Below are 24,592 nucleotides of genomic sequence, written 5' to 3'. Positions count from 1 at the left end.
GTAATAAAACAAACCGCAGCACCAAAGAGTGTACAATCACTTAAGCTAGTGCAAGTGAAGGGTACAAGGAAATAGTATAAAATGTAACTTGTTCTCTGCACGGTACAAAGTACACAGCATTCTTGTCCGAGTTATGTAGTCCATTGGACAGGAAGCAAAGTGGAGTTTTACATGTTCTTTTAGCAATCTAATGTTTTTGCTACTCCTGTTCTTTGCAATTTCTGTGATTTACAACCCAGCAACTGTTAGATATGCCATATCTCTTAATTAGTACTCCCATCCTATCCAGCCCTTTGCAGCTGTGGACTACTTCATCTATTGACTACTCACTTTGTTGGTCTACTTTCTACAGCAGAAGCCCCCTTACCTGTAATTCTTGACATTCCCTCCTTTTATCACTTCATGATAACTACTTGTATCATGTTAGTTTCAAGGCATGAATAAATCCTGAAAAAGCAACAGGCAATAGAATGATGGTTGGGACACAAACCCTGGTGTTATACTATCCTTTTCCAGAGCCAATTTTTTTTTCAGTCCGTGTGATCGATCCACTGGGGTTTCCCCTCAGTCTTCACTGCTGTGAATGTGGTGAGTAATACTTGGAAGGGGCCACTTTTTCCACTCCCAATTCCTCAATGACCAGGCTGGATTTTCAGTGAGGGTCCTTCTATGTTGTCCTTCTATTTTCTTGAGTGTTGCATGCTTGCGAATGCAAAATCTCAAGAATTTCAGTTAGTTCTTGTACGTAATTAGTTATCCCTTCACTAAAGTCATGTATGTCAAAACACATTTCTACATTAAAAAAAATCTGCTGCCCAAGGTTGTACGCAGCAGTTTTCCAGGCGTTACTTCTGTGGGGCCTGGTAGTGTGAGTGTGTGGCGTGATCCTCATTTCAAAGAGGGCCACAGAAAGTCCCTTTCCCCCCCCCGTTTGGACTTGTTTCCTCTGTTAGCTTGGACAGCTTAGTTTTCAATGTGCCATTTGCTCTTTCCACAATCCCAGCTGCCTTTGGGTGATGGGCGCCGTGAAGTTGTTGCTTTATTCTGAGATACTGGCATAATTCTTCATTTTCTTTAGCGGTAAAATGCGGCCCAGTGTCTGAGCCATTTATGGTCAGGAGTCACCATAATTGTTAATTGGCTGGTCTCCTGCATTCCCTATTTCCATTTAACATTTTCTAGTGTTAAGATTGCACGGCAGAGGGAGAATAAATCTTGGGGTTGCACTGTTTGGATTTGTAAATGACCTCCATTCTATCCAATCGGGTCCTTGTTTCTATCCAGATGGAGTGTGATGGGCTATCAACAACAGTTCCTAAGGTTTCCATGGCATATAAATCTTGCTGCCGTGAATTGAGGAGCACTTGGAGGGGCCACAGGCGGCCATCGCCTTCAGCAGAATATTCCTTCCTTCTCCTAGTTCTGGATTTTGTCTTTGTGTCCTCTGCTGCTCCCTGCAGTTCTGTCATTGCGACTGATGAGTGTTGCAGGGTGAGGTGGTTGGTCCAGATTCCTGGGGTATCGGTGTCTGTGGCGGGGGTACATGTGGGGGTGAGCTCGCCCATAGGGAATATTCTGATTCCTCATCATTCTGCGAGAATAGGGTCACCATGGCTGACAACAGGTCCCCGGGGGTCACTTGCATTTGGCCATTTTATTAATCAATTGGTGCTGCACCTTGGCTGTATTATTTCTGTGCTTTTCTTGGTTATCATGTCATTCACATTCAGCCTTTAAAGCAGTGGTTCTCAACCTTTTTCCTTCCACTCACATCCCACTTTAAGTAATCCCTATTGCCATCGGTGCTCTGTGATTATTAAGGAATTGCTAAAGGTGGGATGTGAGTGGGAAGGTTGAGAATCACGGCTCTTGACCCAATTGTTACTGAAATATTTTGCTTGAGAAAAATTGTCATTGGCCCATTTCCTTTGGAGTTAGGAAACCGTGCACATAACAAGTCAATGAGGTACGATTAAAACCATAATTTTCAAATTTTTTCTTTCCACTCACATCCCACCTTAAGCAATCCCTTGCTAATCACAGAGCACCGATGGCATTGGGATTACTTAGTGGTATGTGAGTGGAAAGAAAAGGGTTGAGAAACACTGACTGAGCATTCACACTCCCTTTCCCCCCCCCCCCCCCCCACCACTTGGGACATTTCCCCTGCACCCCCAAATACTATGAGCATTGACCCTCTTTCCCACTCTGACCTCAGGGCATTCACCCCTAACCACTCCATACAGTAAACTCTCCCCTGACAAATCAGTACACTAGCAGCCACTGACCCCACTAAACATTTGCTTCCTTCACCACTGGCACACACTTGTAGCAGTGTGAAACACATACAAAATTTTAAAATTTCTTTTACATTTAAACTTAGATAAGCAGCAGGGTAACAGGCCCTTCTGCCCGTAAGGCTGTGCTGCCCAATTTCAGAGGGCGGGAGGAAACAAAAAACCCATGCAGACATGGCAAGAACATGCAAACTCCTTACAGACAGTGCTGAATTTGAACCTGATGACTGATGTTGTAATAATGCTGTGCTAACTGTGCCACCCTCTACAAGCTGCTCAAAAGCATCCTAATCCCATTCACCTCTAACACAGAGGACTGCAGCAGCTGGCAAAGGCAAATACTACTCCCTGCAGGTATCCTTCATGCACCTAAATCTAAATAGGTCATATACATTGAATGGTAGACAATTGAGGAGTGCAGAGCAACAAAGGGATTTAGGAGTGATGGTAAATAGTACCCTCAAGGCTGATACTCAGGTAGATGGTGTGGTGAAGGAGGCATTTGGAATGTTGGCCTTCATAAATCGGAGTATTGAATTCAAGAGTAGGGAGGTTATGATGAAATTGTACAAGGCATTGGTGAGGCCAAATTTGGAGTACTGTGTACAGTTTTGGTCACGAAATTATAGGAAAGATATAAACAAAATAGAGAGAGTGCAGAGAAGGTTCACGAGAATGTTGACAGGATTTCAGGGTCTGAGTTACAGGGAAAGGTTGTGCAGACTGGGGCTTTTTTCTCTGGAGCGTAGAAGATTGAGAGGGGACTTGATAGAGGTGTTTAAGATTTTAAAAGGGACAGACAGAGTAAATGTGGATAGGCTTTTTCAATTAAGAAAGGGGGAGATTCAAACTAGAGGGCATGGTTTAAGATTGAAGGGGGAAAATTATAAGGGGAACATGAGGGGAAATTTCTTTACGCAGAGGGTGGTGGGGATGTGGAATGAGCTTCCGGCAGATGTGGTCGAGGCGGGATCATTGGTTACATTTAAGGAAAGACTGGATCGTTACATGGATAGAAGAGGACTGGAGGGGTATGGACCGGGTGCTGGTCAGTGGGACTAGGATGGTGGGAATTTTTTACGGCATGAACTAGTAGGGCCGAACTGGCCTGTTCTGTGCTGTAAGTGGTTATATGGTTACCATCCAGCGGGATGTACACGGGTCTAAGTGCTTGGGATGGATCTGTGAGATTTCCACAATGCCTGTGGGCCAATGGGCCTGTTGCACGACTATGATCCTATACTTGGGCATGGGGGTCTCTGATCTCATACTGGTATTTGTCTGCAGCCAGAATCACAGCACCTTTTATAGTTTTATGTATATAATAAATGGGCTCATTAATATTGCAGGTCTGACATTCAAGAGGACACACCGAATGGCCAAGAACACGCAACGATATGATTCAGAGGGAAGGCGAGTGACAGCAGACACTGGCATCTGCAGTGAAAACAAACTGGTGGGTGAACTCAATGTATTGAGCAGCATCTCTGGTGGGGAGGGAGCAGGGCTGAGGAATTGTCGATGGCATCGCAAGTCACTACAGCAGAGAGTGGATGAACGACACGTGCTCAATGCAGTCACAGACAAGACTGGCTTATTGCACGCTCTGCCCCTGCTTATATAGGCAGTTTCCCATTGCTGGACCTGGTTTTCCCTCTGTGGTCAGCGGAAGTAATGTCAGTCGCTGTTCCTGCTGCGCCGACGTTCAGCTGAGGTGAAAGGCTTGTGTGGGCCTTGTGCAATTGCCACGTTCATTTTGTGTCAGGCAGCTACAATGGTTCGATTCTCTTTCAGGAATGGTGCAATCTCGACATGCCCTTTTCCCTTTAACATGCAGAACTCGCACATCTCCCTAATGGTACTAGGCTGGACTGCCAGCTCACTGAAAACCATGCAGTTTAGTTCAAAGTGTAAACAGGACAAGAAAATCTTAGATTAGAAATCAATATTTGGATATCTGCTGCAGTCTTGTGGCTTTGAATAGGACCGACAAGCATTCTTTCTGAAATGTTTTCAAGCCAAACGTATTATCTGTTTCCTGCCAATGCTTGCAAATGTATGAGAGGTACTTAAGCAGAAACACAGTTCCAAACACCATGACTGCAAGATTTTTCTGATGTTGCAAAAAAAGCCACAAAGCATTTATTTAAGGAGTGGTTAAAACTGGTGCAAAACCCTGTTAGTTTAGATTTGAAAGTAAAAACATAGATGCTAGAGGAATTCACGAGTGTCCCTATGAAGAAATATATATAACTACCATTTGGGCCTAATGTTGTCTTCCTATGGATGCTGCGAGACCTGCTGAGTTCCTACAACATTTTGGTGTTTTTACTACAATCACAGGAGCTGCAGACTTGTGTTTTACTGCAAATTCGTTATCTGGATGTTCATGTACAACTAGACAAAACTGTTTCTCCAGACCACAGTGCATACACGTACACAATTCACAGCACATAGCATCACACATACATACATAAAGATGCAAAACCATAGGAGAGGCAATAAGCGATTCAGTCTGTCCAGCCATTTAAACACAAGCTGGTCCATTTCCCCACTCAGCCCCACTGCCCGGCCTCCTCCCCATAGTCTTTGATGCCCTGGCTAATCAATAACCTCTGCCTTAAATAAACCCTATGTTCTGGTCTCAACAACTGCTTGTGGCCACAAGTTTCATCGATCTAATACCTCCGATTTAGATGTGTATTTGAAATAAATATAAATAATATTTTAGAATTATTTACTCCGTTACAGAATACTGTTATTAAGTTGTGCAGCACTGAAGGGTTCTTTCGCTCTACTCATCCATGCTGACCAATTGTCCATCCAAGCTGATCTCATTTGGCTCATCTCTCCAAATTTTTCCACCAAATGCCAACAATTTGAGCATCCCAATTGTTCCTGGCTTTATGCTCTCTAGCTACTCAAATTGTACAGTCACTCAGAGATCATGACCTTCGAGCTAATGGGGTTTGATGGATTTTTGTCTTCATTAGAACTGCTCGATCCATCTTGCTGCTTGTACTTGACAGAAAACAAAAACATCAATTTGTGGTTTGTGATACAATGGAGCTCAGAAATCTATTGAAGAGAGGAGATGAGGCATTGCCTGCTCTCAACATTTGCCACTTCCAAGATGTTAGAATGATTCACCATCTGCTTCATTTGAGCAGAGATTAGATTGACGGGTCAGTTTAAATATGCCATGAATTGATTCATTAATCTGTTGGAATGGTATGTAACGAAAACCATTATTTTAATCAGTAAAGAGGATGAACCAGTCAGTACAGATAAAGCAATGAAACCCTGACATCTGCAGACAGTGATTTCAGTAAAAACACACAGTAAATACTAGAGGAACTCGGCCAGTCTCACAGTGTCCATAAGAGGTCAAGATATATTACTGACATTTTGGGCTTGAGCTCTCCTTCAAGTATAAGCAAAAATCAGGCAGGTGTCTCAGAGACTAGCAGAGAAAGGGGGAATGGGAGGGAGAGGAGTCCCGACCAACAAACAAAAGGTGTTGATTGGATTAGATCTTATTTAACACATTCTGTTTGTTGGAATGGACTCCTCCCCCTCTCATTTTCCCCCCTTTCTCTATTGAGATACCTCCTTTGTGCTTGTACCTTGGAGAGCTCTGGCCCGAAACTTCAGTAATATATCTTCACCTCTGATGGATGTTACAAGACCGGCTAAGATCGTCCAGCATTTACTGTGTTTTTAGAACAAAGGCACAAGAGAATCTCTGGAAAACTTGGAAGACACTTTTCCCGAGACCTTTGTGGGGAAGGTATGGATTGAAAGCACTCATGGAAAAAATATCAGTGACAACTTGGATTAAGTTTGGATGAAAAATTTCATTTATATAAAAAAAAAAGCTGGAAACTCTCAGTCGATCAGGCAGTGTTTGTGGGAAGAGAAAATGGGTTAATGGTTCAAAAATGAAGTTCCTCTGTCTGAACTGGGAAAGAAATAAAAAGATGGTAAAGTTGCATAGAGGGTGGGAAGGAATGGCTGTGGAAAAGAAAATATCTTGGAGACGGCAAGGCCAGGTTTGCTATGGGGGAGGGGGGGTGAAGTTGTACAGCTCACATGGTCAATTATGAAGCAAGACCTGGAGAGCCTTAACTAAAGGGTAGACTATTATTTAAATGGGGAGAATATTCCAAATTCCAAGGTGCAAAGAGAAATTGGGTGTCCTCATGCAGGATACTCTAAAGGTTAATCTCCAGGCGGAGTCGGTGGTGAAGAGGAGAATGCAATGCTGGGATTCGTATCTAGCAGAATAGCATGCAAGAACTGGGATGTAATGTTGAGATTCATAAAGCACTGGTGAGACCTCACTTGGAGTACTGTGTAGAGTTATGGATGCCTTTGTTTTAGAAAAAAAGACATGCTGGCATTGGAGAGGGTTCTGAAAATATTTGAGAATGATACCAGGGATGAAAGGATTGGCCTATGAGGAACGGTTGTCGGCTCTTAAACTGTACTTTGAATGCAGAAGGATGAGCAGGACCTCGTAGAGCCATTTCAAATGCTGAAAGGCCTGGACAAAGTTGATGTGGCAAGAATGTTTCTTGTGGTAGGAGATTCCAGGACGAGAGGGCACAACTTCAGATTGAAGGGTGCCTGCTTAGAGCAGGGATATGGAGGAATTCCTTCAATCAGAAGGTGGTCAACCTAAGGAATTTGTTGCTACAGGTGATTGTGGATTATGAACAGCAGGTCATTTGGGAGCATTTAAGACAAAAATTGATGGGTTTTTGATTAGCCAGGGCATCAAAGGTTATGAAGAGAAGGCTGGGCAGTGCGGCTGAGTAGGGAAAATAGATCAGCTCATGATTAAGTGACAGGGTAGACTCAATGGTCTCTTAGATGGATGGTAAATGATGTGGAGGCAACAATGTCCAGAGGAAGTAATAGAAATAGGTATGATGGTGATGTTCAAAAGACGTTTTGGTGAGAAGTTTAGAAGGACATTGAATAAACGGAACTGGCCAGATTACAACCTTGGTGAGTTGGGGCAAAGGGCCTTTTCCATGCAGGTCATGATAGGCAGATGGGAACAGTGTGGGTATGGAATGAGAGACTATCAATCTGACAGTGTTTCAGAGGAAGAACTTGCTGTTCCAATAGGATTGTGGATCTCACACCACACAGTGTAATTGACTACCAACACCCACAGTAACCAGATCTAACGGGCAGTGTGCGCTGTTGATGGATGTTGAAACATTAAAAATGACTGGTCACTGTTGCTGGAATTTTTAAAAGGTATGGGTCATCTACTGTATTTATGCATATCCATGTACCTATTAAAGTTTCATTGTAGAGAGAGTGGGGAACACAAAGTTCTTTGGAATCCATTTAAAGGATGACCCACCTTGGACCCACAACATCTCCTTATTATCAGGAAGGTGCAGCAGGCATCTACACTTCTTGAGGGCAAGGCCACTGGTCGTCATCCAAACATTGTTCTAAAGGACCACAGTAGTGAGTGCCCTGAATGATAGTGTCATGGAGTGGTATGGAAGCTGCAAAGCATCACATTGGAGATCAATACAGAGGATTATTAAAATTGTGAGAAGATCACTGGGGATTCCCTTCCCTCTATCGACAATATCTACAGGGAGCAGTGCTTAGATGCCTCAGAGAATCAATTGAGGACTATTACTGTCCACCCCACAGTATCTTTGAGACACTACCTTCAAGGAAGAGGTATCGTAGCACAGAAACCAGGACCACCAGGCTAGGAAGGATGAACAATCAGATGACAATGAACTTGAACGTAGTGTTTACTGTTGATTCTTAGAACTGTAGAATATTACAGTACAGAAACCGGCCCCTTCGACCCCTCTAGTAACTGGAGAGGGACTTAAGAGGGAGGGTGTGACAGGGTGCATGGAAGATTCACACTACTCCCTGGACTGGAGTGTTTGAGCTGCAAGAAGAGATTGGATAGACTGGAACTGTTTCCCCAGGAGCGAAGGAGGCGGAGGGGTTACCTTGCAACAGATTATATGATTATGATTGGCTGAATAGTCGGGGTTGGAGGGTTTAAAGCCAGAACGTGCAGATTTAAGGTGAGGTGTGGGGGGAAGGGAGGTTTAAAACACAACCTTTTCCCATAGAAAACTAGACCCTTCAGCTCTTCTAGTCTGTGTCGAATGATTTTTCTGCCAACTCCCACTCATCTGTATCTGAACTATAACCCCTCCCATCCATGTCCAAGTCCAAGTGTTTCTTAAATGTCAAAACTGTGATCGCATTCACTGCTTCAGCTGGAAGGTCGTTCCACACTGCATGAAGTTCCCCTTCAAGATTTCCATTTTCACCTTTAACCAGTGTCCTCTCGTTTTTGTCTCAACTAAACTCGGTGGTAAAAGAGAGTGGTGAGTTTCCAGAGGAAGGGATCATCACTGCCATGGCTATCCCTTGAGGTCGAGGATGGTGGACTTCTGTTAATTCACAAAGTGAAGACGCCAGAGGAAAGCTATTACAGCGTGCCAGTGACCTGGGTTCTAATATGACGCTGTCTATAAGGAGTTTGTACATTCTCCGTGTCTATGTGGGGTTTGTGTCGCTTGGGAGGTCCTTTCCACCCTTCAAAATGTATGTGGGTTGTAGGTCAATTTGGATATTTGGGCTTGTGGGCCGGCAGGTGCTGTGGTCATGCCTACCCCTCGATAATGATGGCCTTCGTTCCGTTGATCCCAGAGAGTGAAGACACCTGTGCATGTATTTGTTTAAAGTGTAATTGATGTGGCACTCCAAGAACCCCACAATAATTTAAGTAAGTTAACCAACTAGTTAGACGGCATGGAAACCGTGTGGACGGCATGGAAACCGTGTGGACGGCATGGAAACCGTGTGGACGGCATGGAAACCGTGTGGACGGCATGGAAACCGTGTGGACGGCATGGAAACCGTGTGGACGGCATGGAAACCGTGTGGACGGCATGGAAACCGTGTGGACGGCATGGAAACCGTGTGGACGGCATGGAAACCGTGTGGACGGCATGGAAACCGTGTGGACGGCATGGAAACCGTGTGGACGGCATGGAAACCGTGTGGACGGCATGGAAACCGTGTGGACGGCATGGAAACCGTGTGGACGGCATGGAAACCGTGTGGACGGCATGGAAACCGTGTGGACGGCATGGAAACCGTGTGGACGGCATGGAAACCGTGTGGACGGCATGGAAACCATGACAATCGTAGCTGGTGAGTTTGTGGCAGCCTTCGCCCACCTTGACAGCTGTTGAGTTCAGAGTAACTTCGTCCGCCTGTTCCACCGTTGAGGACTCTGGTGGCCCTACCAGGAGCATCGCTCCAGACGGCATCACTCTCAGGATCACAGGACCGCATGAGCTCCTTCACCATTACAAGGTGACGGTCTACGGGGAAGGGGAAGGGATAGAGGTGGGAAGTAGTGCAAGGTAAAAATAACAAAACAACACATTTGGATGGATCCATGGATAGGAAAGGTTTAGAGGAAGTCCATTCTACTGGAGGAAGTCAGCGGGTTGAGCAACATTTATTGGGAAGAATGGTTTTGGATAGGAACACTTCAATCCCCTACTAGCCCCTGTACAACCCCTCCTACCTTTTCTCATTACACTGGCCATTGCCCTCTGCACTCTCGGTCTTGCTATAGGGTTCCGACCTGAATCATCACCTATTCTTTTTCTCCCACTGATGCTGCTTGATCTGTGCCTGATTGAAGAACATGTTTTATCAGGCAAGGTTAACATACCAGAGGCATTAACATTGACTTCTCTGGTTTTTGTTAACCCCACCACTTCCCTTCACCCAGCTCTGTGTTGCTCTCTCACCTTTTCCCTCTTTCTCCTTTCACAGAGCTAAAATCAATTCTCACTTTTCCTCATCGTATCCAATCAACCCCTTTTGTTGGACTGGATTCATGCACCTCCAGTCTTTATTCAGACACCTCCTGTTCTTGCTTTGAACTTGAAAAAGGGCTCAGCCCTGAAATGTCAATAATATATCTTGCCTCCTATGTACAAGGTGAGGGCTGAAAAGTTTAAAGGAGACATTGGGGTAAGTTGTTTTTTTTATACAGGGTGTAGTGGGTGCCTGGAAAGCATTGCCGGGGTGGTTATGGATGCAAGAAAAATAGAGGGTTCAGAGTGTGAGGTAGGGAGGATAATTTGTTGAGTTTGTTTGAGTCGGCACAATATCAGAAGGGCTTGTGAGCTGTAATGTTCTTTGTATTTAACTCTGAATCTAAGTGTTTGAGGCCAATTCAGATGCCAGTTAAAATGTATTAGACTGGATAAATCAAGTCAAGTTTACTGTCATCTGATTACACAAGTACAATCCAATGAAACGGTGTTCTCCATATTTGATGCAAAACACACATGACACTGGATAAAACTGGATATCCAGGAAAAGTATTAATATATGCAAATAAATACCATTTTGTGGATAAGAGTCTCAGATGAATAGTGTAGGCAGTTTGGTCGTTCAACATCCTCACCGCAAAAGAATGGCAGACCTCCCTCCCTTTTTTGACCAGAGAACTTTTTTTTTAAACCATGCTAAGTAGTTTAACACTCTCAATACTGAGACCAGTCTCCTGTTCCCATTTTAAGTGCTTGGTTTGAATGCTCTGGCAACTACGGTGTGATTTGGATTTATATCTCCGGATGTTTGCTCGATTCTGAATGACTAATTTAACTTTGAATCGGTAATCTGAGTGGCAAAGAGGCATGCCTTGTAATGGGTGTGGAATAAACTCCAGAGATGGGTCAGTGACTGATCAGGGTGAGCTGTTCTGGCCTGTTAAATGTTCAACAAGTCATGCCTAAACCACATTCTAACACTGAACATTTATTCCAGGCTTTTCCGTTGGCTGTAGGTCCTTCTCATTTCCTGTTTCATTTGTTAGTTGTTCACCAGATCAACATTACTTGCGTCTGACTCAGATGGTTGTGGATCTAGTTTCCGCTACAGAGAACCAACTGTAAAAGCCTTCAATTACTCCCCAGGACCACGTTGTGGGAGTGCTGGATTGTCAATGCAGTGAGCGTTCAATCAAGCTATGCCTGGCCTCTTTGGGGGATGGGGGGAGATATTAAAAGGTCTCAAGATGTTCTGAACGCAAGAAAATTGGAGGGGGATAAGGCAAGATGGCCACTTGAACCTGCCCAAGACTCAACTCCTCATCTGTGCCAACTTCCAAATATTCATCCTCCACCACTTTAAATACTTCTAACAATCTGACCTCGACAACCCTCAGAAATGGAGAATTCTAGAGATTCCCATAGTTACATTACATCCCCAATGAAATGCTCACCTCCCATCCTCTGATCAATGTTCCTATTCATTGTCACATACATCTGTGGAGGCCCAATCACTGGGGGAGTTTGAAGAGACTGATAGGCATCTAATTAGTCAAGGTTAAGAAGGAATATGGGGGAAAGGCCAGAATTTGGAACTAGATGTGAGAACAGTTTAGCTCAAGGTAGACTTGTAGAGCAGACTCAATGGGCCAAATGGTCTACTTCTGTTCTCTGATCTTCTGATCATTGGGATGACGAGGGAATCTGAAACTAACTGGGCAATCCATCCCTCAGAGTTCAGATTCTTTGAATTCCAGAGACTTGTGAGTGCTGAATATCTGGAGAGTGATATTGTCAGACACTGACAATGTGGAACAAATGGAACTCTGTTTCCATGAACTCCTATTCTTGTTAACCTGCCTGTCCTGGTCTCTTGCTTTCCCTCAACTCCCTTCCTCCACCTCACTCAGCTCTTTCCTTCTTTCTTTTTTTTAAATCTTTTCATTGAATTTTACTATAATATGAAATGGAGAAATAAATGATAGACAGGATTGTATTAATATATATTAGTACTAATATATAAAAATCTGGTTCTTGGCTCGGAGCTTCCAGCCTGCTCCCATCACCCTTCCCCCCCCCCCATCCCCCCCCACTTGCTGAAAGACTTGAGGAAATGGCCCACAGTGCAAAGATGCCTTGGCATGTGTTTGCTTAACGTGTTCTTGATGTTGCACTCCAAGAAGCCCACGATACTTCACAAATACAGATAGTTCTCGACCTCCCACCTACATGAGTTGCGTCCACCCGTACATACAATTAAAATATTTATTAAAGCTACTGTTTTTCTTTGGCTTGGCTTCGCGGACGAAGATTTATGGAGGGGGTAAAAAGTCCACGTCAGCTGCAGGCTCGTTTGTGGCTGACAAGTCCGATGCGGGACAGGCAGACACGATTGCAGCAGTTGCAAGGGAAAATTGGTTGGTTGGGGTTGGGTGTTGGGTTTTTCCTCCTTTGCCTTTTGTCAGTGAGGTGGGCTCTGCGGTCTTCTTCAAAGGAGGTTGCTGCCCGCCAAACTGTGAGGCGCCAAGATGCACGGTTTGAGGCGTTATCAGCCCACTGGCGGTGGTCAATGTGGCAGGCACCAAGAGATTTCTTTAGGCAGTCCTTGTACCTTTTCTTTGGTGCACCTCTGTCACGGTGGCCAGTGGAGAGCTCGCCATATAATACGATCTTAGGAAGGCGATGGTCCTCCATTCTGGAGACGTGACCCATCCAGCGCAGCTGGATCTTCAGCAGCGTGGACTCGATGCTGTCGACCTCTGCCATCTCGAGTACTTCGACGTTAGGGGTGTAAGCGCTCCAATGGATGTTGAGGATGGAGCGGAGACAACGCTGGTGGAAGCGTTCTAGGAGCCGTAGGTGGTGCTGGTAGAGGACCCATGATTCGGAGCCGAACAGGAGTGTGGGTATGACAACGGCTCTGTATACGCTTATCTTTGTGAGGTTTTTCAGTTGGTTGTTTTTCCAGACTCTTTTGTGTAGTCTTCCAAAGGCGCTATTTGCCTTGGCGAGTCTGTTGTCTATCTCATTGTCGATCCTTGCATCTGATGAAATGGTGCAGCCGAGATAGGTAAACTGGTTGACCGTTTTGAGTTTTGTGTGCCCGATGGAGATGTGGGGGGGCTGGTAGTCATGGTGGGGAGCTGGCTGATGGAGGACCTCAGTTTTCTGTACAAGTGCATATTTTGTACTAAAAGTACTGTATACAGTAGTCCCCATTCCCCATCAACAGCCTGAGATTGCGGTTCCCCAACTTACGACCGACACGAGTTACAACCAATCCTTTGGTCCCCATCACGGTTGTAAGTCGGGGACTACCTGTGATTCCAATGGTATGAAAACCAAGATGATTGGAGCTGATGAGTTTGTTGCAGCCTTTGTCCACCTTCACAGCCGTTGAGTTCGAAGTAACCGTCCACTTGTTCTACCATTGAGATCTTGGTTGGATTGCTCTGTCAGGGATCGCGCCCTCAACCTTACTGCCCTGGGTGGCCCTACCAGGAGCATCGCTCCAGATGGCAACACCCTCGGGATCACAAGACCACACAAGCTTCTCCACCATGAGAAGGTGACAATCCACAGAGGTACGGATATGTATGAAGAACAAAAAACACTGAAAAGCCTTGGAACAGCATTCATCAAACACAACAAGCCTCGTCATCACGCACAAGAGAAATTTGACTGTATCAGGGAAAAGACAACTCCAAAAGTAAAAAATGAGAACTTGTACCATACAAAAATATTTGTATGAATGGGGCCCAAGTTTCTTCAAATTTAATAGAAGAATCAAATGGGGCACTTTTAATTTATTTTCTAAATTCAAACAAGCCATGGTTTGAGAAAACCACTGCATCATAATAGGAGGAGAGGGGTCCTTTTCCTTCCTTCTCCTATCTGAGAGCCTCTTTCTCTGCCCCATCACCTCTCAGCTCCTTCCTCGTCCCACCTGCAAGTTTCCCCTTTCTTCTCCTCCCTCTCCCCACCTTCTCATTCGGGGCAGTCTCGTCTGATTTTTTTGATAGCCCTATGGGCATGGCGTGACTTGCTGAGTTTCTCCACACTCTAGCATCTACATATTCTGCTTAAACCTGAAGGGAAAGATCACCCTTCAACATCCACCTTGTGAAAACCCTTCAGAGTCTTGCATTTTACAGCAGCCCACCTTTGAAATATTTCTTCGTTAGGCAATCCACTCATCCAACGAAACAATCCGATATATTGTCAGAGTCCATACATGACATCACATACAACCCTGAGATACTTTTTCTCGTGGGTGTGACAGAATTACCACTAATTGGTAATGCAAAAACAAACTCTACACAGCATAATCAAATAAAAAAAACTATAATGAATTTAATAATGAATATAAACAAACTGACTGTACAATACAGAGAAGTATTTAAAAATTCAATAAAGTGCGCAAGTACGAGTCCTTAAATGAGGCCCTGATTGAGTTTGTTGTTGAGGAGTCTGATGGTGGAGGGGGAGCAGCTGTTCCTGAACCTGGTGGGGGTGAGGCTTGTGGCACCTTGTGGTGAGCTGTTAGACAGAATCAGACACACACAAGGTAAAGACTGTACAACGGGCTTTAATCCACAAAGACTTCCACAGAGCCAGGCTGGCTGTGGCTCCAGCAACTCTGAGTGAGGCCTCGGGAGGCCGGCGCAGGCTTATATCCCGGAGGGTGATTGACACCCGACTGGGTGGGGCTTGATCCATTCAGGCCGACTGATTGACAGCCAGTCAGGTGTTGTCCTGTCCCCTTACACTCTTGCAGGTACAGATGTTGCCCCCTGCAGTAGGCCGGTGGTGGACCACCACACACCTACACCTCTTTCCTGATGGCAACAGCGAGAGCAAAGTGTGTGCTGGGTGGTGTGGATTGCTGCTGCCCTTCGACGGCAGCATTCCCCGTAGATGTTCTCTATTGCGTGGAGGGTTTTGCCTGTGATGGTCTGGGCTCTATCCTCTTCCTTCTGGGGTATTGGTGTCCCTATAAAAGACCGGGCAGTGCACTTTCCACCACATCTTTATTGAAATTTGCCAGGGTTTCTGGTGACATACCAAACCTCCGCAAACTCCTGTGCAAGTAGAGGTGCTGACGTGGTTTCTTCATGATGCTATTGGTGGACTGGGTCCAGGAAAGATCCTCCAAGATAGTGACTCCCAAGAACTTAAATTTGCTCAGTCTCCCATCTCTGGTTCCATAATGATCACTGGATTGTTTACCCTTGGTTTTCCTTTCCTGAAATCAGCTCCTTAGTTTTGGTGACATTGAGTGCAAGGTTATTGTTGGTGACATATTTTGCCTTGAATATAAAGAGTTATAGGATGTTGAGGAAAGGGCAGGGAGTGAGGGTCAAGCTGATGTGCTCTTTGAGAGATTCAGCATTAACATAATGTGCAGAATGGCCTTTGTGGTAAGTTTTTCAATCAGATTCTGTGAAATGATGTCCAGCAGTTTACTAGGTTTTAACAAAACAAAGCATTTGTTGCCACATAAATGCAGGTTTCCCATTTTTCAATCATAGACTATGCTTCTGTGATTGTTAATAGACCAGGGAACCCAGAACATTACAGTACAATCCAGGCCCTTCAGCCCACAATGTTGTCAACCTATGAAAACCTACTCAACAATCTAAACCTTCCCCATCTCACACCTGTAACTCTATTTTATTTTGCATCCATGTTCCTACTGTACCAGCCTCCACTACCACCCCTGACAATGCATTCCAGGCACCCACTACTCTCTGTGTATATTTAAAAAAAAAAAAAGACGTGCCCCTGACCTCTCCCCTAAACTTTTCGCCCCTCACTCTCAGTGCCAGTGATCTGGGTTCACATTCTCCCCTGTGACCACGTGGGTTTCCTCTGGGTGCTCTGGCCTCCTCCCACCCTTCAAAATGTTCAGCGGTTGTAGGTTAATTGGGGCATAGGCTCGTGGGCCTGTTACTGTGCTAAATTAAATTAAAAAGGTGCTGGCATCCACCCTATCTACGCCTGACCTGAGTGAATCATTTCAGAGCTGCCATTATGGGGAGATGCTACATTCTACAGAACACACAGTGATCATTGCCAGGAATACAAAATTCCCATCGACCACTTTCAGACAATCTATTGATCTGGACTTTGTAACCAAGAACTTTTATCCTGATACATTCTGATATTCAGGGCTCAGGCCAGGTCCAACATTGATCTCAATCCTAAGGAATTTACTGGGCTTTGTATTTTGTACTTCAGACACTAAAAGATTGAACGGTATCTGAATGGTTGTCTATGATCAACAAACATTTGTTAAATTAACATCAAATTCTAGTGGAGCGGTGGAGGCAGGAAGGCCATTCAGCCCCTCAAATCTCCTCATCCATGCTTCTCTCCATCTTATCTTTATGCCTGGCTGTCTTGGGAAGCAGCCAACGGAATCAAGGACACACCCCATCCCATAACATTCTCTTCTTCCCACCCGCCCCTCCTTCTGCCAGACAGAAGATGCACGAGTTTGAAAATGTCCACTTTTAGTTTCAAGGAGAATTTATTTCCTCAGACTCTTGAACAGAGCTCCTATTTAATAAAAGATGGTCCCTTGTTCTATTCAACTCTACTTTTCTCTTTAACACTGTCCCTTGCAGTTTTGTCTTGTTTTGGTTTTATTCTTGCATGACCAATTTTACTCTGCATAGGTTGATGAGCCTGGATACTCCACAAAGCAAAATTTTCCTTTGTATCTCCATACAAGTTACAATAAATTATTCAATTTAGTTGGAAGCTGTCTCTCAACATCATCACCGCACCTGTTTCCACATTTCACCTCCATATATCATTTCCCCCTGGTCATTAACATTATGATTGTGAACTGTTGGGGAAGATTTTCAAGTTATGACACACCTTTTTAAAGTATAAGTGCACAGAATTACTGGTGATTCTGCTTTTTATTTGTAGAGCAGAAATGAAAAAATTCTAAATTCAAAATAGTGGAACCTGGAGTTTTCAGAATCATTCTTTCTCCTTGGATCAGCAGATACTTTTTCTCCTTTCAATAACTAGTTCTGTTTTTGGGTAATCCCCTCTGATTGCAAAAAAGTTTACAGTTTGCACCCAGATGGGGTGCTTTCTTTGAAACCACTATCCATGGCTGGAACTGCCTTGATCGTGATTGGGGGAGGGGGCAAGGGTTGTGGGGAAATTTATACAAGGGGAAACCAGCAAGATGGTAAGGGGTTTGGAGAGGGCGTGTAACTTGAATGGAGGGATGGGTGGAAGGAGGAGGAGGAAGGGAGAGAGGGGAAGGGAAAGAGGGGAGGGGAAATGGAAGGGGAGAGGGAGAGAGAGAAGGGGGTAAAGGGAGAGAGATCAATTGGGAATCTCACAGCTTCAGCTGGGACAGTGAACTGGGACAGTGAACTGGGAAGAAACAGGGACACTCATGAAACAGTATAGAGAGTGGGAGATGTTTAGGAACATCGCAATGTTGTTAAAGTGCCAGCAACTCTGCTTTGAATCTGTGTTTTCTGTAAGGAATTTGTATGTTCTATCTGTACGTCCGTGGATTTCTTCAGGGTGCTCCGGTTACCTCCCACATTCCAAAGACCTTCAGGGTTGGTAGGTTAACTTGAGGGCATGGGTGTATGATGCAGGCTCATTGCCCAGGCAGGCCTGTTACTGTGCTCTATCTCCAAAATTAAATTGAATTAAAACTTATCAGCTGGCAAAGCTGCTGTCTCGGAGTCCCACTGATCTTGGTTCAGTAATGAGAATGATGTACAGTAAATAATGCGAGAGGCTGAGACCGTGTCACCCATCTACAGGCTTTTATTCACAATGGACAAGGACCTCATCCTGTGCCGAGACCTGGGCTTTCTGAGGAAGGGTCAGGGTGACGGAGGCTTTATACAGGGTCAAAAGAGGGAGGGGCCGCAGGACGGGGCGGAGCCAGGTAATCAGGAAATCAATACAGTTCAGCCGTTCACCACAGAGAATGAGTTTATTGACATACACTTTGTACAACGTACACAGCCACTGAAATTCTAACTGCAGCTGGACAGGCACTTCATTGAAAGGAACAACTCCAATAGTAAACACCAGCTACAGTACCATCTTACAGTGCCAGCGACCCATGTTCGAATCCACTGTGGTCTGTAAGGAGTTGCTACATTCGCCCCATGACCCGTGTGATGTTTATTTTCCTGCTGGGCGCTCTGGTTTCATCCTACCCTTCCAACGTGTATGGGGGTTATAGATTAATTGGTGGATTTAGGCCACATGGGTTTCATGGCCCAGATAAGCCTGTTACTGTCCTGTAGGTCTAATTTAAATAAAAATCTCTATGACATAAGAAATGTGCAGGCAGAAGAGGTGTAGTTTATTTCGACATATTGTGTTCATCAAAGCGCCTGCTCTGTGTTTTATTTTTACATTGTCTGTTCTTAAATAAAAGCCTAAGCCATTAAAACTATTTGTCTCCTCTGACATCTAATAAGATTATGTCTGACCTTTCAGTTCACCACCAGTTTCCCAACAATCCTCAAAGCCTCTGCACTGTGGATCCAAAAATCTACTGTCCCGTGTCACGAATATACTTGGTGCCTGACCCTCCACATCCACCTCGGGTAGAGAATTCACTGCAGACCAAAGGAAAGGAACGAGAAGCCGAGATATGAAGGAAGGAGGAATGGAGTTCAACCGCGTGAAGCTCCGCGTGGGACCCTGAGACAGGGTAAAAGCACAGAAATGCTGGAGGTAATGAGCCGGCCTCGAACACGCGCGCAAGCGACATCTAAATTTCTGGTGACTGGGAACTCTTCGTGATTGTCTGCAAATGCTGTGATTCTGGTAAAAGCAGTAAATGCTGGAGGAACTCAGCCAGTCTTGCAGGGTCCATAGGAGGTAAAGATATATCACCAACATTTCGGGCCCGAGCCCTTCCTCAAGGTCTGAGTTAAAAAAAGAGGCATCTGCATTAAAATTCTGGTGAAAAGGGAAGTATGGGAAGGGAAGGAGAACCGACCAACAGACAAATGGTGTTCATTAGATATGATAAGAACACAGGAGAGAGGAAAGGTGTTGTTTTTGGTTCTGTGAGAGGAGAAAGAGGATAAAGTGAAGAGAGAAACAGAGCTAGGGAAAGGAGATAGAAGGAAAGATGGGGTGTGGTGATTCAACCACTACACTGGCCACACTCCCACTGACCTACTGCAAGGGGAAACTTGCACCATGGGCCTAAACAGCCACCTTCCACAGGCCACCATGGCAATGGAGGAAACAGACCAATCAGGAATCAGCGGATCGTAACGCCACCAATCAGCGATTGGCGGAGCTTAGGCCACACTTACTGATGTCGTAGCAAGGCTCAGCCGGCCTATAAAAGGCAGAGCTGGTGTCCCTGTAAAGGAGTACTGTTTGTACTCTCGAGTGCGTATGTTTTCTCTAGAGTTATAACCGCAGCCACACAATCAACATTACGGGCCTGAGCCCTTCATCAAGTTATACCTTGTGAAATATAGTCAGGATAAGGTGGACTATTTTGTAACCGCGTAAGAATACACCATTCTCACTGTAGTAACTATAATGCACCACTGTGGGGCGTATGTATACGTGGGAGTGTGAACGGTTACCTGAGATGGTGGAAGACATCAGCAAGGAGAGCTCTTCTGTTATTTGAAGCTTGCCTCTCTAAGTTATTTAAGAAGCCACCCAGTAATACAGAGACATAAAACCTTGATGAAGGTCTCAGGCCCAAAACATTGGTTCTTATGGATGCTGTGTGACCTGCTGAGTTTCTCTAGTGCTTTCATGCATCTGTATAATGTTCATTCATGATCTTAGGGCCACAGGAAGTGCCTATGATTGAAGTCACTGCTACATTGGATGACGTTGCAAACAACAACTTGCCAACGCTGATCAAGGCCGATTATTTTGGGGGTTCTTGGTGTTACTGTGACCAACTTGCTAAGTGATGCATTTTGGAAGGTCGAACTTGAAGGTGGAGATTATGGTTAATAGCAAGGTTCTTAATAGTGTGAAAGAACAGAAGGACCTTGGGGTCTAAATCTAATGATCTCTCAGTGTTGCTGTGCAGGTTGATAGCGTAGTTGAGAACGATTTTGGGATGCTGGCCTTCATTAGTGAGGCGATTGAGTTCAAGAGTCAAGAGGATCATTAGATGCAGCTCTATAAAACTCTGGTTAAATCACACTTGGAACATTGTGTTCATTTCGGGTTGCCTCATTACAGGAAGGACATGGAAGCCATGGAGAGGGTGCAGAGGAGATTTACCATGATGTTGCCTGGAAAATGAGGCAAGGTTAGCAGAACTAGGGCTTTTCTCTGTGGACCGAAGAAGAATGAAAGGGATCTTAATAGACGTCTATAAAATTATGAGAGGCATAGATTAGGCAGACAGCCAGCACCTTTTCCCAGTAGCAAACACTAGAGGACATCTGTATAAGATGAGGGAAGATAGTTTAAGGGAGGCACTGGGGGGTACCTGGAATGCATTGCCAGGGTTGGTGGTGGAGAATGGTATATTAAGGACATTAAAAAAAAATTTCTTGGACAGGCACATGGATACGAGAAATATGGAGGTGAGGCAGGGAAGATTTAGATTGTTGAGTTGGTTCATATTGGTTGGCACAACATTGTGGGCCAAAGAGCCTCCAGTATGCAGTAAAGTCCTGTTTAACTTTCGTTCCAGAGCTCTATCTTGGATGAGATATTAAAGCCCCTTTCAAGATATCCCATGGCTCTCTTTGGAAGAAGGGAAAGTGAGTTATTCTTAGAGTTAGCACCTTCCAAAATAAGTTTAACCCAATCATTCCAAAAGCAGGTGGTTAAACCATTGTCACATTTTCAAATGCCGGATGGCCTGAAACTGAGACTTTGAACGTACTTCACTGACTACTTTGCAAAAGATGGAGTCCAACAAATTTCTAAATCAATGCAAAACTTCTGAATAATATTGCTCAATGTGTTAAATCATGAGGCCATCTTGCCTAAACTGGATGCATTCCCTTGAATAGTAAAGGATAATCCCACTGTGTCCCCAGAGAGCATTCTGGCTGGATGCATCACGGTCTGGAGGTGATAACATTCAGGACAAGGAAAAAAAAAAACTCCAGAGGGTTGTTAACCCAGCCTGCGACATCACGGGCACCAAACTTTACTCCATCGAGGACATCGACATGAGGCGGTGTCTTAAAAAAGCAGCGTCTGTCCTCAAAGACCCACCACCACCCAGGCCATGCCCTCTTCACGATGCTACCATCGGGGAGAAGGTCCAGGAGCCTAAAGACGAGCACTCAGCGGCACAAAGACGGCTTCTTCCCCTCCGCCATCGGATTCCTGAATAATCAATGAACCAAAGACATGCCTGACTTTGACTTTTCATGCCGTACTCTTATTTATTGTTGTTGGGTGGTCTATAGGACTATGACGCTGTCTCAAAACAATGAATTTCGTGACTTGTTATAACAATAAATTCTAATTCTGAAATCCATGAATGTTTCTGGGGTAGATAGAATCTACCTCCTCTGGAGGGGTGATTGGAAGCAGTGGGTTTAACACCCAAGCTTTTATACTGCCATTTAGATTTCCATATATATTTATTTCCCTTTGTATTTGTATATCAGAATACTAGTCCTACATGTGTATTGTTTGTCTGTATGTGTGTTATGCCTGGTTGTGTGTCTGCGTGTTTTTGCTCCGGAGAATGCAGTTTCATAGGGTTGCACTTGTGCAATCAGATGACAATAAACTTGACTTTGGAGCAATTTGAGATCCATGCCTCTCTCCTCAATTTGGAATGGTTAGTCAGCTGAAGAGATCAACTCCAAGACTTTCTATCAGGGTGGAGACACTGCCGTGACCTTTGTCGCTGTCCGAGTGGAGTTTGTATGTTTGCCCTTTGACTGCATGGACCTTCCTCCCACATGCCAAAGACACACAGGTGGACCAGTTATTGGCCGTAGTAAGTTACTCCATGTGTGCAGGAGAGTGATTATAATCTGAGGGATGAGGGTGGGAACTTGGGAAGAATAGGATACAGGAAGGAAAATTGCTTCTGTTCACTGGCAAACCCCTGGGTTTAGGTCTCAGTGTAGGTAATGCCATTGAATGTTAAGATTAATGGTTAGACTCTTTCATTGGAGATGGCCATCCACTGGAATTCTGGACAATGTGTGGAGACATTTCATCCAGTATGCTTCCATGAGGTCCTACCGCTGAGCTGGTCATCATGCCCACCAGCTAAAGACATTTAAATCACCTGTAGAAGGGGCTGGTACTCATTTTTGTTTGTATTGGAGAACCCACAGAGGTCTGTGCCCAAGATGGTGGGGGCTCAGGGGAGCAGCAGACTGGCACAACATAACAGACTGAAGGAATATAGACACCCTGCACAGAAGGAGTAGCCCGGGAGATGACCCCACAGGGGAGGAGACCACAGCAGTGAGACCACCGAGGGGCTGGTCATAGGCTGCCGGGAGCCAGGTATTGACACCGGGATGCATGAGGATGTCGATGGTGAAAAGGGACTCCTGAAGGGCCTTGGGCATTGACAGTTTCCAGATGGTATTGAGGGTGCTGAGGCCATAAAAGGCTTCATGATTGTGCCAGAGGTTCAGATCTGGAGCTCGTGTTACCAATGGTTTGACCTCGAGCTGCTGAGGCTGTGGGAGTGCTGGAAGCGAATCCAAGAACACTCGGTGACTCTGGGGAGGGGGGGGGTCTCTTTTGCTTCTCTTTCTCTGACTGTAAGAGGCACTTCAGGCAATTTCTGCCGATGGTGAATCTGTCTGCCTCACAGCAAAGTAAAGCAAATTACACCTGTTTTATTTCATGAAAATAAAGGAATCTTGAATCTTGTGGGACAACAGTAGGAGTCTCGGACACCTGGAGCTTGGGGCCACCGCTGGACCGGATAGTGGGCTACAGGGCTTATGGGGTGGCAACATTGGAAGAGGTGGCGGGATCCAAGGACACCTGATGTCTCTGAAGGGACTCTCTTTTGCTTTCTTTCTCTTCTTGGTAGGGCCAGTGGACTTTTGGCCCTTCTTTGTGTGTCTTTACAGTCAAACAAAAATAAACACAATATGTGTGTACATGACGGTAAAGGAACATTAAACACGACATCAGGTTTAAGTATCGATTACACAGCAACGTTCTCCTGTCATCCTCAAATTGGAGCTTGATGCTGCTGCCTGGGGAGATGCAGGGAGGCGCGGTTAGTGTAGCAGTTAGTGCAATGCTGTAACAATGCCAGCAATGGGGACCGGGGCCTGAATCTGGCACTCTCTATAAGGAGTTTGTACATCCTGTGTCTGTGTAGATTTCCTCCAGGGGCTCCGATTTCCTCCAGGGGCTCCATTTTCCTCCCAAAAACGCACTGGGGGGGGGTTATAGGACAATTGGTGGTAGCAGGTGGCATGGGCCTGTGGGCCGACAGGGCCTGTTACAGTGCTGTGTGGCTAAATTTAAATTTAAGACTGCATATGTTAGTTTTGTTCTGGCAGCAAACATTTTACCTCAGCACATTCGCACAGCAAAGAAATGACGGCATTTGTCTAGACCAGCCATTCTCAACGTGGGCCCTACATTCCTCCCAGGAGTTCACAGCTCATTTAAGTAGAAGCCTTGTTTTCTTTCCACTTCATGTAACGTCGGTATTTTCTTAATGTAGTCCATGGGAGAGAAGTACGGAAGAAACCAAAACTTCACAGCTTCACAGGGAGAGGAGCCCATAAACTTTGAGTAGAGCCCTAGAGGATGCTGGTCCAGACACAGCACTGAACCTTTGCTTTGGTAAGATCAGCAGACGATTGGGTGTGCTCCCTGCAAACACAGACTGAAAGTTGAGACAACCCATCCCTAAAACCGTGGCCTCAAACTCCAGAAATAAAACACCATGTGCTGATTCAAGGATTAATAAGGGATGTTATGTAGAACATTATAACACAGTACTAGTCCTTTGGCCCACAATGCTGTGCTGACCTAAATACAGCAAAAAAAGAGACCATCCCTACTTCATAATCCTGTACTGTTCTTTCATCCTTGTGCCTGTCAAAGAATCTCTTAAATGCCGCTATTGTTTCAAGTCGTCAAGTTTATTGTCATCTGATTGTACAAGTACAACTCAATGCAACAGCGTTCTCTGGTCCTCGGTGTAAAACATTCAGACACACAACCGGACATAACACACATACTGACAATACATATGCAGGTCAAGTATTTCATCTGTACAATTAAATACATAAATATAGTTTCATGAATATGAGGGTCTCAGATGGTCTATGTGAGCAGGTCCTTGGGTCGTTCAGCATTCTCACTGCCCGATGGGAGCAGCTGAAAGATGCTGTGTGCAGGGTCGAAGGGGGTCCTCAATGAACTTGTGCATCCCCAGTCCCCCACCACCAACCCCAGCAATGGATTCCAGACACCCCT

The 24,592-nt window shown here is 45.1% G+C and overlaps 1 long non-coding RNA gene across 2 annotated transcripts in view; it reads left to right on the top strand.

The window, feature by feature from the left end:
• Positions 1 to 24,592, top strand: part of LOC138742717 (uncharacterized) — a 135,850-nt gene that overhangs the window by 31,693 nt on the left and 79,565 nt on the right. For both annotated transcript variants that reach the window (XR_011344371.1, XR_011344372.1), the window contains exons 2-3: positions 3,647 to 3,753; positions 18,656 to 18,895. This is a non-coding gene — a long non-coding RNA (uncharacterized lncRNA). The remainder of the gene's footprint in view (positions 1 to 3,646; positions 3,754 to 18,655; positions 18,896 to 24,592) is intronic.

Source organism: Narcine bancroftii, chromosome 9 (assembly GCF_036971445.1).
Source record: "Narcine bancroftii isolate sNarBan1 chromosome 9, sNarBan1.hap1, whole genome shotgun sequence".
NCBI lineage: Eukaryota > Metazoa > Chordata > Chondrichthyes > Torpediniformes > Narcinidae > Narcine > Narcine bancroftii.
The sequence above is the reverse complement of the archived record's forward strand: the minus strand, read 5'-3'. Positions and strand labels throughout refer to the sequence as shown.